Below are 14,559 nucleotides of genomic sequence, written 5' to 3' on the forward strand. Positions count from 1 at the left end.
ATATTTCCACAGAGAAGGGCAATCACAGATTCATTAAACAAACTTATGGTTCACCAATGGAAAGGTGTGAGGATTGGATACATTAGGATATTGGGGTTAGCAGACATATACAAACACAGGTGAAATATATAATCACCAAACACCTACGGAACACCAAGAGAAGGCTACTCAACATTCTATGATAACATACATGGGAAAAGGATCCCAGGAAGAACAAATATACGTATATGTGTAAAAGAACCACATCTTGCACACCTACAACAAGCCAAACATTGCAATCAAACTTGCTGTGATAAAAAATAAAAATTAAATGAAAAAAAAACCAACAAGAAATAGTGAGACAAACTTAAGGGTCTTTTCCCTGGCACATTCCATTCTAAATTACAACCTAGAACACGACTTCCATTGAGGTTCTGTTGCCCTAGTCACCAGATTTGGTAAAGGAGAACTGCTGCCACCTTGTGGCCGTTTCACACAACAGCAGCTTTAATCCCAGCGCTAATGGTCAGTTGATATTCAAAAGAATTGCAGGCCTGTAAATGAGACCTGTCCTGAAAACAAATCCTGGGGTCGTATACTGACCAAAAAATTCAAAAGACCTCCATATTTCAAAACGACAGTTTCAAGAGGCATATTTTACGGACATTTGTGTTCTGCTTCTTTTTCTTTCTTTCTTTATTTTTGTTAAAAAAACGGGAATGGAAAAAGGCCACCCTCAGAATGGGAGAAAATATGTGAAAACGAATCAATGGACAAAGGTTTAATCTCCAATATATATAAACAGTTTATGCAGCTTAATATTAAAAAAAACCACTTCAAAAATGGGTAGAATATCTAAATAGACATTTCTTCAAAGGAGACCCAGAGATGGCCAAGATGCACATGAAAAGCTGCTCAACATCACTAATTATTAGAGAAAGGCAAGTCAAAACTTCAATGAGGTATCACCTCACACCTGTTAGAATGGGCATCATCAGAAAATCTACAAACTACAAATGCTGTGGAGGGTGTGGACAAATGGATCCCTCTTCCACTATTGGTGGGAATGTCAATTGATACAGTCACTAAGGAGAAGAGTATGGAGGTTCATTAAAAAAACTAAAAATACAGTTACCATATGATCCAGCAATCCCACTTCTGGGCATATACCCAGAGAAAACCATAAATCAAAAAGACACATTCACCACAATGTTCATTGCAGCACTATTTACAATAGCCAGGTCATGGAAGCAAGCTAAATGCCCACAGACAGACGAATGGATAAAGATGTGGTACATATATAAAATGGAATATTGCTCAGCCATAAAAAGGAATGAAACTGGGTCATTTGTAGAGACGTGAATGGATCTAGAGACTGTCCTACAGAGAGAAGTAAGTCAGAAAGGGAAAACCAAATATTGCGTATTAATGCATATATGTGGAAGCTAGAAAAATGGTACAGAAGAACCAGTTTTCAGGGCAGAATTAGAGACACAGGGTTAGAGAACAAACGTATGGAAATCAAGGGGGGGAAGCCATGGGGTGGTGGTGGTGGGATGAGTTGGGAGATTGGGACTGACCTGTATACATGTATATGTATAAAATAGATAACTAATAATAACCTGCTGTATAAAAAAATAAATAATATTAAATTTCAAAAATTTTAAAAACAAATACAATTTAAAAATAAAACAGAAAAATGTTCTTCCCTTCACACAGATGTATTTATATGAATGAATTATTTCCATGCTTATATCTATAAATACATAAATGAGGAATAAAATCTACCTTAAAAAAACAGAAAAATAAACAGAACCCACTAGTTATACAGAGGAACACCCTATCCGGGCACGTGCTCCAGTGGTAAACAATTCTGAAGTTGGTCAGAGGCGGAGAATTATCTCCCATGCAGCCAGCATTCCCCCCGCAAGGAGCATCCTCATTGCAAAGCTGGGGGACCGTACATAGGCGTCTGTGAGTAAACGTGAGCTGAGCCCCCAGCCAGCTGCTGCTGAACTGTTCCCACACTTCCCAGGTAAAACACCTGAATATGTACAAGGACTTGAAAGCATAGAGGAAGGGCCGTGGATCCACACCAGCGAAAGCACGCAGGCTGACTTGGTGCCTGCAGGCCTGCCAGGATGATCCTGGCCCCAGGTGCTCTTCTGAAAACTTTCCATTTCCCTGCCTGAGATATCCGTCCTGTCTTGGCCCCCACTGCTTTTTTCCTCCCTCACCTCTGCCCGCAGAGAAATTCCAGCGGAAGGTATGGGTGACCCATCCTCTTCTTTAGCAGGTGGCAGTCTGTCAACTCCTGCAGAAAGCCCAGCAGAGCCCCTCTCACACCGGGCCACCCACAAAACCATGCCCCCTCACTCCCTCCCACCAGCACAGCCCCGAGACTGCTGACGGGGCAGAGAATATGGCGTCAGGCACAGCTGCAGGGGCTGTTGCTCCCTGGAGCGGGGTTTATATTGACCTCAACCCAGGCACACCTGGGGAGGGCTGGCCGGCAGGGACAGGCTGCTCCGGTCAGCCAATCCTCACCCCTCAGTGGCTCACACTGCAGAAAATGGACCTCGCTGAAACGGCCAGTTCCAAGCAACAGGTGTGGGCTCCTGAGAGTCAGGATAGACAAGGGGCTGCGTCCCTGGCTTGTTTTCTAATCATTTTATCTGGCCCATGAGTGGGAGACAATTTCAAGAAGACCTAATCCTAATGAGAGGAGCCCAGGAGTCAGGGAGAGGAGGGGTGATGGTTGGAGACAAAGGCCTGGTGCCCCGGCTGCAGTGGAAGTCTCTGGAAGACCAGGCAGAGGGAGGCTGCACAGAGTGATGCCCAGGGTCAGAGACCTGTCGGAGCTGCTGTTTGTTAGTTCAAGTGCTGCTCTGAGGTGCTCTGTGTCAGCTCTGCGTGACAGGCGTTCTGGGGTGCCCTGCAATGAGGGCTATGTGCACGGTGCCTGTGTGCCCAGCCCTGCCATGGTACCTGCCCAGGGGAGCTCTGTATCGTGGGAGGTGCCTAAGCACGAGAGCCTCATGGGCTGCTGGGTAGTTTCACAGGTGAGCTCCATACCCTGGGAGTGGCCTGAACATGAGAACCCCATTGGCTGCTGGGGCCCTGCCCAGGTGAGCCCCATATCCTGGGAGGGGCCTGACCACGAGAGCCCCGTGGGCTGCTGGGGACCTGGTAAAGGATGTTAGGACAGTCAGTGAAGCCACCGAGGATATACATCCAGTAGTTCCTAATTCCTAGACCCTACTGGTCATTCTACCATCCACCAGGACATGGTATTCTGTGTTAGACTTCAATGATGCCTTCTTCTGTATTCCATTGGTCCCAGAAGGGCTCTGCTGCCCTAGGAACCAGACTTGGGAATGGAGAAACGCTGCCGCCTTGTGGCCATTTCCCACAACAGCAGCTTTAAACCCACTGCTAATGGTCACTAAAGTCACACTCACTGCAGGCCTGTGAATAACACGTGCCCTCAAAAACAAACATGGGGTCGAAAATTGACCCAAAAATTCAAAAGAGGGCAACCATCCAAGAAGACAATTTCAAGAGTTTAATTGTACTCTCCGTTATTTTTCTGTTTTTCTCTGCCAGAAATTTAAAAAGGCATGGAAAAATGCTAAACATTAGGAATAATTAAAGATATGCAAATCCAAATTAGAAAAACCTATCAGCTCACAGCAGTCAGAATGGCCATCAGCAAAAATTCTGCAAACCATAAATGCTGAAGGGGTTTTGGAGAAATGCCTACCCTTGCTTCAACGTGGGACATGGTAAGAGCCAGTTATGAAAACAAAAATGCCATGCCTTGTAAAGATAAATACTGAGCTACCATTCAAGCAAGCATACCCACTGCTGGGCCTATCGCCTGAGGGGATGAGAATCAAAAAGACAGGCTGGGATTCACTGGTGGCGCAGTGGATGAGAGTCCACCTGCCAGTGCAGGGGACATGGGTTCATGCCCCGAATCGGGAAGATCCCACATGCTGCGGAGTGGCTGTTTCCGTGAGCTATGGTTGCCGGGCCTGTGCATCCGGAGGCTGTGCTCTGCAATGTGAGGGTCCACGGCAGTGAGAGGCCCATGTACCACAAACAAAAGACACATGCTGGCAATCCTGCACTCCAGCAATATGTACCAAAGCCAACACATGGAAGCTACGAAAATGTCCATCAACAGAGGAATGCTCAAAGAAGTGGTCCATGAACACAATGGAATATGACTCCAATAAAAAAATATATAAATTCAATTTCTAAAACAAACATAAGTAAGGAGACATCAGCTTTCTGGGGCACATTCAACTCTAATATATAACCGAGGAACACCACTGCCAGGATGGTCTGTTTCCCTAGTTAACAGACTTGGAAAAGCAGAAATGCTGCCACTCTCTGGCAGTTACCTGCAAGAGCAGCTATAAAACCTGTGCTAAGTGTCACTTCATATGCACCAGTACTGGAGGGCTGTGAATGAAACCTGCCCTCATAATGTCTTGAGGGAGGTAATGGCCAAAATATTTCTAAATGTCACACATACTTCCCGAAAACAATTTGAAAAGGTAAGCTGTACTCACAGTTGGAAGAAAAAAAGGACATGCCAGAAAACTCAATTTCAAGGTATTATGAGACGCATGCAAATCCAACCACAAAGTGGTATCAGCTCACACTAGTCAGAATAAACTTCAGCAAAAATACTACAAACAATAAACGCTGAAGGTGTTGTGGAGAAGAGCATAACCTCAACTTTAAGTGGGACGTAGCCTGGTAAGAGCCACTAATGAGAACAGAATGGCGGTGCCTCTACAAGGTAAACATTTTGCTACCATATGATCCAGCAGGCGAACTCCTGGGCCTATAAGCTAAGAAAACAGAATTGGAAAGACACAGGCAGGCAAATGTGCATTGCTGCAGCATTACCATAGCCATGACTTGGAAGCAACCAAAAAGTCCAGCAACAGATGAGTGGACAAAGAAGAACTGGTACATGTACAGACAGAATATTAGCCAAGGAAAAAAAGGACACAATGCCATTTGAAGCACCGTAGATGAGTCTAGAGGTAATCACGTGACTTGTAGTAAGTCAGAAAGACACATATCGTATGATATCACTTATAGGTGTTACCTAAGAATTGATACTAGTGAAGATATTTCCACAGAGAAGGGCAATCACAGATTCATTAAACAAACTTATGGTTCACCAATGGAAAGGTGTGAGGATTGGATACATTAGGATATTGGGGTTAGCAGACATATACCAACACAGGTGAAATATATAATCACCAAACACCTACGGAACACCAAGAGAAGACTACTCAACATTCTGTCATAACATACATGGGAAAAGGATCCCAGGAAGAACAGACATATGTATATGTGTAAAAGAACCACATCTTGCACACCTACAACAAGCCAAACATTGCAATCAAACTTGCTGTGATAAAAAATAAAAATTAAGTGAAAAAAATAAACGAACAAGAAATAGTGAGACAAACTTAAGGGTCTTTTTCCTGGCACATTCCATTCTAAATTACAACCTAGAACACGACTTCCATTGAGGTTCTGTTGCCCTAGTCACCAGATTTGGTAAAGGAGAACTGCTGCCACCTTGTGGCCGTTTCACACAACAGCAGCTTTAATCCCAGCGCTAATGGTCAGTTGATATTCAAAAGAATTGCAGGCCTGTAAATGAGACCTGTCCTGAAAACAAATCCTGGGGTCGTATACTGACCAAAAAATTCAAAAGACCTCCATATTTCAAAACGACAGTTTCAAGAGGCATATTTTACGGACATTTGTATTCTGCTTCTTTTTCTTTCTTTCTTTATTTTTGTTAAAAAAACGGGAATGGAAAAAGGCCACCCTCAGAATGGGAGAAAATATGTGAAAACGAATCAATGGACAAAGGTTTAATCTCCAATATATATAAACAGCTCATGCAGCTTAATATTAAAAAAAACCACTTCAAAAATGGGTAGAATATCTAAATAGACATTTCTTCAAAGGAGACCCAGAGATGGCCAAGATGCACATGAAAAGCTGCTCAACATCACTAATTATTAGAGAAAGGCAAATCAAAACTTCAATGAGGTATCACCTCACACCTGTTAGAATGGGCATCATCAGAAAATCTACCAACTGCAAATGCTGCGGAGGGTGTGGACAAATGGATCCCTCTTCCACTATTGGTGGGAATGTCAATTGATACAGTCACTAAGGAGAAGAGTATGGAGGTTCATTAAAAAAACTAAAAATACAATTACCATATGATCCAGCAATCCCACTTCTGGGCATATACCCAGAGAAAACCATAAATCAAAAAGACACATTCACCACAATGTTCATTGCAGCACTATTTACAATAGCCAGGTCATGGAAGCAAGCTAAATGCCCACAGACAGACGAATGGATAAAGATGTGGTACATATATAAAATGGAATATTGCTCAGCCATAAAAAGGAATGAAACTGGGTCATTTGTAGAGACGTGAATGGATCTAGAGACTGTCCTACAGAGAGAAGTAAGTCAGAAAGGGAAAACCAAATATTGCGTATTAATGCATATATGTGGAAGCTCGAAAAATGGTACAGATGAACCAGTTTGCAGGGCAGAATTAGAGACACAGGGTTAGAGAACAAACGTATGGAAATCAAGGTGGGGAAGCCATGGGGTGGTGGTGGTGGGATGAGTTGGGAGATTGGGACTGACCTGTATACATGTATATGTATAAAATAGATAACTAATAATAACCTGCTGTATAAAAAAATAAATAATATTAAATTTCAAAAATTTTAAAAACAAATAAAATTTAAAAATAAAGCAGAAAAATGTTCTTCCCTTCACACAGATGTATTTATATGAATGAATTATTTCCATGCTTATATCTATAAATACATAAATGAGGAATAAAATCTACCTTGAAAAAAACAGAAAAAATAAACAGAACCCACTAGTTATACAGAGGAACACCCTATGAGGGCACTTTCTCCAGTGGTAAACAATTCTGACGTTGGTCAGAGGTGGAGAATTATCTCCCATGCAGCCAGCAGTCCCCCCGCAAGGAGCGTCCTCATTGCAAAGCTGGGGGACCGTACATAGGCGTCTGTGAGTAAACGTGAGCTGAGCCCCCAGCCAGCTGCTGCTGAACTGTTCCCACACTTCCCAGGTAAAACACCTGAATATGTACAAGGACTTGAAAGCATAGAGGAAGGGCCGTGGATCCACACCAGCGAAAACACGCAGGCTGACTTGGTGCCTGCAGGCCTGCCAGGATGATCCTGGCCCCAGGTGCTCTTCTGAAAACTTTCCATTTCCCTGCCTGAGATATCCGTCCTGTCTTGGCCCCCACTGCTTTTTTCCTCCCTCACCTCTGCCCGCAGAGAAATTCCAGCGGAAGGTATGGGTGACCCATCCTCTTCTTTAGCAGGTGGCAGAATGGCAACTCCTGCAGAAAGTCCAGCAGAGCCCCTCTCACACCGGGCCACCCACAAAACCATGCCCCCTCACTCCCTCCCACCAGCACAGCCCCGAGACTGCTGACGGGGCAGAGAATATGGCGTCAGGCACAGCTGCAGGGGCTGTTGCTCCCTGGAGCGGGGTTTATATTGACCTCAAACCAGGCACACCTGGGGAGGGCTGGCCGGCAGGGACAGGCTGCTCCGGTCAGCCAATCCTCACCCCTCAGTGGCTCACACTGCAGAAAATGGACCTCGCTGAAACGGCCAGTTCCAAGGAACAGGTGTGGGCTCCTGAGAGTCAGGATAGACAAGGGGATGCATCCCTGGCTTGTTTTCTAATCATTTTATCTGGCCCATGAGTGGGAGACAATTTCAAGAAGACCTAATCCTAATGAGAGGAGCCCAGGAGTCAGGGAGAGGAGGGGTGATGGATGGAGACAAAGGTCTGGTGCCCCAGTTGCAGTGGAAGTCTCTGGAAGACCAGGCAGAGGGAGGCTGCACAGAGTGATGCCCAGGGTCAGAGACCTGTCGGAGCTGCTGTTTGTTAGTTCAAGTGCTGCTCTGAGGTGCTCTGTGTCAGCTCTGCGTGACAGGCGTTCTGGGGTGCCCTGCAATGAGGGCTATGTGCACGGTGCCTGTGTGCCCAGCCCTGCCATGGTACCTGCCCAGGGGAGCTCTGTATCGTGGGAGGTGCCTAAGCACGAGAGCCTCATGGGCTGCTGGGTAGTTTCACAGGTGAGCTCCATACCCTGGGAGTGGCCTGAACATGAGAACCCCATTGGCTGCTGGGGCCCTGCCCAGGTGAGCCCCATATCCTGCGAGGGGCCTGACCACGAGAGCCCCGTGGGCTGCTGGGGACCTGGTAAAGGATGTTAGGACAGTCAGTGAAGCCACCGAGGATATACATCCAGTAGTTCCTAATTCCTAGACCCTACTGGTCATTCTCCCATCCACCAGGACATGGTATTCTGTGTTAGACTTCAATGATGCCTTCTTCTGTATTCCATTGGTCCCAGAAAGGCTCTGCTGCCCTAGGAACCAGACTTGGGAATGGAGAAACGCTGCCGCCTTGTGGCCATTTCCCACAACAGCAGCTTTAAACCCACTGCTAATGGTCACTAAAGTCACACTCACTGCAGGCCTGTGAATAACACGTGCCCTCAAAAACAAACATGGGGTCGAAAATTGACCCAAAAATTCAAAAGAGGGCAACCATCCAAGAAGACAATTTCAAGAGTTTAATTGTACTCTCCGTTATTTTTCTGTTTTTCTCTGCCAGAAATTTAAAAAGGCATGGAAAAATGCTAAACATTAGGAAGAATTAAAGATATGCAAATCCAAATTACAAAAACCTATCAGCTCACAGCAGTCAGAATGGCCATCAGCAAAAACTTCTGCAAACCATAAATGCTGAAGCGGTTTTGGAGAAATGCCTACCCTTGCTTCAACGTGGGACATGGTAAGAGCCAGTTATGAAAACAAAAATGCCATGCCTTGTAAAGATAAATACTGAGCTACCATTCAAGCAAGCATACCCACTGCTGGGCCTATCGCCTGAGGGGATGAGAATCAAAAAGACAGGCTGGGATTCACTGGTGGCGCAGTGGATGAGAGTCCGCGTGCCAGTGCAGGGGACATGGGTTCATGACCCGAATCGGGAAGATCCGACATGCTGCGGAGTGGCTGTTTCCGTGAGCTATGGCTGCCGGGCCTGCGCATCCGGAGGCTGTGCTCTGCAATGGGAGGGTCCACGGCAGTGAGAGGCCCATGTACCACAAAAAAAAGACACATGCTGGCAATCCTGCACTCCAGCAATATTTACCAAAGCCAACACATGGAAGCTACGAAAATGTCCATCAACAGAGGAATGCTCAAAGAAGAAGTGGTCCATGAACACAATGGAATATGACTCCAATAAAAAAAATATATAAATTCCATTTCTAAAACAAACATAAGTAAGGAGACATCAGCTTTCTGGGGCACATTCAACTCTAATATATAACCGAGGAACACCACTGCCAGGATGGTCTGTTTCCCTAGTTAACAGACTGGGAAAAGCAGAAATGCTGCCACCCTCTGGCAGTTACCTGCAAGAGCAGCTATAAAACCTGTGCTAAGTGTCACTTCATATGCACCAGTACTGGAGGGCTGTGAATGAAACCTGCCCTCATAATGTCTTGAGGGAAGTAATGGCCAAAATATTTCTAAATGTCACACATACTTCCCGAAAACAATTTGAAGAGGTAAGCTGTACTCACAGTTGGAAGAAAAAAAGGACATGCCAGAAAACTCAATTTCAAGGTATTATGAGACGCATGCAAATCCAACCACAAAGTGGTATCAGCTCACACTAGTCAGAATAAACTTCAGCAAAAATACTACAAACAATAAACGCTGAAGGTGTTGTGGAGAAGAGCATAACCTCAACTTTAAGTGGGACGTAGCCTGGTAAGAGCCACTAATGAGAACAGAATGGCGGTGCCTCTACAAGGTAAACATTTTGCTACCATATGATCCAGCAGGCGAACTCCTGGGCCTATAAGCTAAGAAAACAGAATTGGAAAGACACAGGCAGGCAAATGTGCATTGCTGCAGCATTACCATAGCCATGACTTGGAAGCAACCAAAAAGTCCAGCAACAGATGAGTGGACAAAGAAGAACTGGTACATGTACAGACAGAATATTAGCCAAGGAAAAAAAGGACACAATGCCATTTGCAGCACCGTAGATGAGTCTAGAGGTAATCACGTGACTTGTAGTAAGTCAGAAAGACACATATCGTATGATATCACTTATAGGTGTTACCTAAGAATTGATACTAGTGAAGATATTTCCACAGAGAAGGGCAATCACAGATTCATTAAACAAACTTATGGTTCACCAATGGAAAGGTGTGAGGATTGGATACATTAGGATATTGGGGTTAGCAGACATATACAAACACAGGTGAAATATATAATCACCAAACACCTACGGAACACCAAGAGAAGACTACTCAACATTCTGTCATAACATACATGGGAAAAGGATCCCAGGAAGAACAGACATATGTATATGTGTAAAAGAACCACATCTTGCACACCTACAACAAGCCAAACATTGCAATGAAACTTGCTGTGATAAAAAATAAAAATTAAGTGAAAAAAATAAACGAACAAGAAATAGTGAGACAAACTTAAGGGTCTTTTTCCTGGCACATTCCATTCTAAATTACAACCTAGAACATGACTTCCATTGAGGTTCTGTTGCCCTAGTCACCAGATTTGGTAAAGGAGAACTGCTGCCACCTTGTGGCCGTTTCACACAACAGCAGCTTTAATCCCAGCGCTAATGGTCAGTTGATATTCAAAAGAATTGCAGGCCTGTAAATGAGACCTGTCCTGAAAACAAATCCTGGGGTCGTATACTGACCAAAAAATTCAAAAGACCTCCATATTTCAAAACGACAGTTTCAAGAGGCATATTTTACGGACATTTGTGTTCTACTTCTTTTTCTTTCTTTCTTTATTTTTGTTAAAAAAACGGGAATGGAAAAAGGCCACCCTCAGAATGGGAGAAAATATGTGAAAACGAATCAATGGACAAAGGTTTCATCTCCAATATATATAAACAGCTCATGCAGCTTAATATTAAAAAAAAACCACTTCAAAAATGGGTAGAATATCTAAATAGACATTTCTTCAAAGGAGACCCAGAGATGGCCAAGATGCACATGAAAAGCTGCTCAACATCACTAATTATTAGAGAAAGGCAAATCAAAACTTCAATGAGGTATCACCTCACACCTGTTAGAATGGGCATCATCAGAAAATCTACAAACTACAAATGCTGTGGAGGGTGTGGACAAATGCATCCCTCTTCCACTATTGGTGGGAATGTCAATTGATACAGTCACTAAGGAGAAGAGTATGGAGGTTCATTAAAAAAACTAAAAATACAGTTACCATATGATCCAGCAATCCCACTTCTGGGCATATACCCAGAGAAAACCATAAATCAAAAAGACACATTCACCACAATGTTCATTGCAGCACTATTTACAATAGCCAGGTCATGGAAGCAAGCTAAATGCCCACAGACAGACGAATGGATAAAGATGTGGTACATATATAAAATGGAATATTGCTCAGCCATAAAAAGGAATGAAACTGGGTCATTTGTAGAGACGTGAATGGATCTAGAGACTGTCCTACAGAGAGAAGTAAGTCAGAAAGAGAAAACCAAATATTGCGTATTAATGCATATATGTGGAAGCTAGAAAAATGGTACAGATGAACCAGTTTTCAGGGCAGAATTAGAGACACAGGGTTAGAGAACAAACGTATGGAAATCAAGGTGGGGAAGCCATGGGGTGGTGGTGGTGGGATGAGTTGGGAGATTGGGACTGACCTGTATACATGTATATGTATAAAATAGATAACTAATAATAACCTGCTGTATAAAAAAATAAATAATATTAAATTTCAAAAATTTTAAAAACAAATAAAATTTAAAAATAAAACAGAAAAATGTTCTTCCCTTCACACAGATGTATTTATATGAATGAATTATTTCCATGCTTATCTCTATAAATACATAAATGAGGAATAAAATCTACCTTAAAAAAACAGAAAAAATAAACAGAACCCACTAGTTATACAGAGGAACACCCTATCAGGGCACTTGCTCCAGTGGTAAACAATTCTGAAGTTGGTCAGAGGTGGAGAATTATCTCCCATGCAGCCAGCATTCCCCCCACAAGGAGCGTCCTCATTGCAAAGCTGGGGGACCGTACATAGGCGTCTGTGAGTAAACGTGAGCTGAGCCCCCAGCCAGCTGCTGCTGAACTGTTCCCACACTTCCCAGGTAAAACACCTGAATATGTACAAGGACTTGAAAGCATAGAGGAAGGGCCGTGGATCCACACCAGCGAAAGCACGCAGGCTGACTTGGTGCCTGCAGGCCTGCCAGGATGATCCTGGCCCCAGGTGCTCTTCTGAAAACTTTCCATTTCCCTGCCTGAGATATCCGTCCTGTCTTGGCCCCCACTGCTTTTTTCCTCCCTCACCTCTGCCCGCAGAGAAATTCCAGCGGAAGGTATGGGTGACCCATCCTCTTCTTTAGCAGGTGGCAGTCTGTCAACTCCTGCAGAAAGCCCAGCAGAGCCCCTCTCACACCGGGCCACCCACAAAACCATGCCCCCTCACTCCCTCCCACCAGCACAGCCCCGAGACTGCTGACGGGGCAGAGAATATGGCGTCAGGCACAGCTGCAGGGGCTGTTGCTCCCTGGAGCGGGGTTTATATTGACCTCAACCCAGGCACACCTGGGGAGGGCTGGCCGGCAGGGACAGGCTGCTCCGGTCAGCCAATCCTCACCCCTCAGTGGCTCACACTGCAGAAAATGGACCTCGCTGAAACGGCCAGTTCCAAGCAACAGGTGTGGGCTCCTGAGAGTCAGGATAGACAAGGGGCTGCGTCCCTGGCTTGTTTTCTAATCATTTTATCTGGCCCATGAGTGGGAGACAATTTCAAGAAGACCTAATCCTAATGAGAGGAGCCCAGGAGTCAGGGAGAGGAGGGGTGATGGTTGGAGACAAAGGCCTGGTGCCCCGGCTGCAGTGGAAGTCTCTGGAAGACCAGGCAGAGGGAGGCTGCACAGAGTGATGCCCAGGGTCAGAGACCTGTCGGAGCTGCTGTTTGTTAGTTCAAGTGCTGCTCTGAGGTGCTCTGTGTCAGCTCTGCGTGACAGGCGTTCTGGGGTGCTCTGCATTGAGGGCTATGTGCACGGTTCCTGTGTGCCCAGCCCTGCCATGGTACCTGCCCAGGGGAGCTCTGTATCGTGTGAGGTGCCTAAGCATGAGAGCCTCATGGGCTGCTGGGTAGTTTCACAGGTGAGCTCCATACCCTGGGAGTGGCCTGAACATGAGAACCCCATTGGCTGCTGGGGCCCTGCCCAGGTGAGCCCCATATCCTGCGAGGGGCCTGACCACGAGAGCCCCGTGGGCTGCTGGGGACCTGGTAAAGGATGTTAGGACAGTCAGTGAAGCCACCGAGGATATACATCCAGTAGTTCCTAATTCCTAGACCCTACTGGTCATTCTCCCATCCACCAGGACATGGTATTCTGTGTTAGACTTCAATGATGCCTTCTTCTGTATTCCATTGGTCCCAGAAAGGCTCTGCTGCCCTAGGAACCAGACTTGGGAATGGAGAAACGCTTCCGCCTTGTGGCCATTTCCCACAACAGCAGCTTTAAACCCACTGCTAATGGTCACTAAATAGTCACACTCACTGCAGGCCTGTGAATAACACCTGCCCTCAAAAACAAACATGGGGTCGAAAATTGACCCAAAAATTCAAAAGAGGGCAACCATCCAAGAAGACAATTTCAAGAGTTTAATTGTACTCTCCGTTATTTTTCTGTTTTTCTCTGCCAGAAATTTAAAAAGGCATGGAAAAATGCTAAACATTAGGAAGAATTAAAGATATGCAAATCCAAATTACAAAAACCTATCAGCTCACAGCAGTCAGAATGGCCATCAGCAAAAATTCTGCAAACCATAAATGCTGAAGGGGTTTTGGAGAAATGCCTACCCTTGCTTCAACGTGGGACATGGTAAGAGCCAGTTATGAAAACAAAAATGCCATGCCTTGTAAAGATAAATACTGAGCTACCATTCAAGCAAGCATACCCACTGCTGGGCCTATCGCCTGAGGGGATGAGAATCAAAAAGACAGGCTGGGATTCACTGGTGGCGCAGTGGATGAGAGTCCGCCTGCCAGTGCAGGGGACATGGGTTCATGCCCCGAATCGGGAAGATCCCACATGCTGCGGAGCGGCTGTTTCCGTGAGCTATGGTTGCCGGGCCTGCACATCCGGAGGCTGCGCTCTGTAATGGGAGGGTCCACGGCAGTGAGAGGCCCATGTACCACAAAAAAAAGACACATGCTGGCAATCCTGCACTCCAGCAATATGTACCAAAGCCAACACATGGAAGCTACGAAAATGTCCATCAACAGAGGAATGCTCAAAGAGGAAGTGGTCCATGAACACAATGGAATATGACTCCAATTAAAAAATATATATATTCAATTTCTAAAACAAACATAAGTAAGGAGACATCAGCTTTCTGGGGCA

Source organism: Mesoplodon densirostris, chromosome 4, assembly GCF_025265405.1.
Source record: "Mesoplodon densirostris isolate mMesDen1 chromosome 4, mMesDen1 primary haplotype, whole genome shotgun sequence".
NCBI lineage: Eukaryota > Metazoa > Chordata > Mammalia > Artiodactyla > Ziphiidae > Mesoplodon > Mesoplodon densirostris.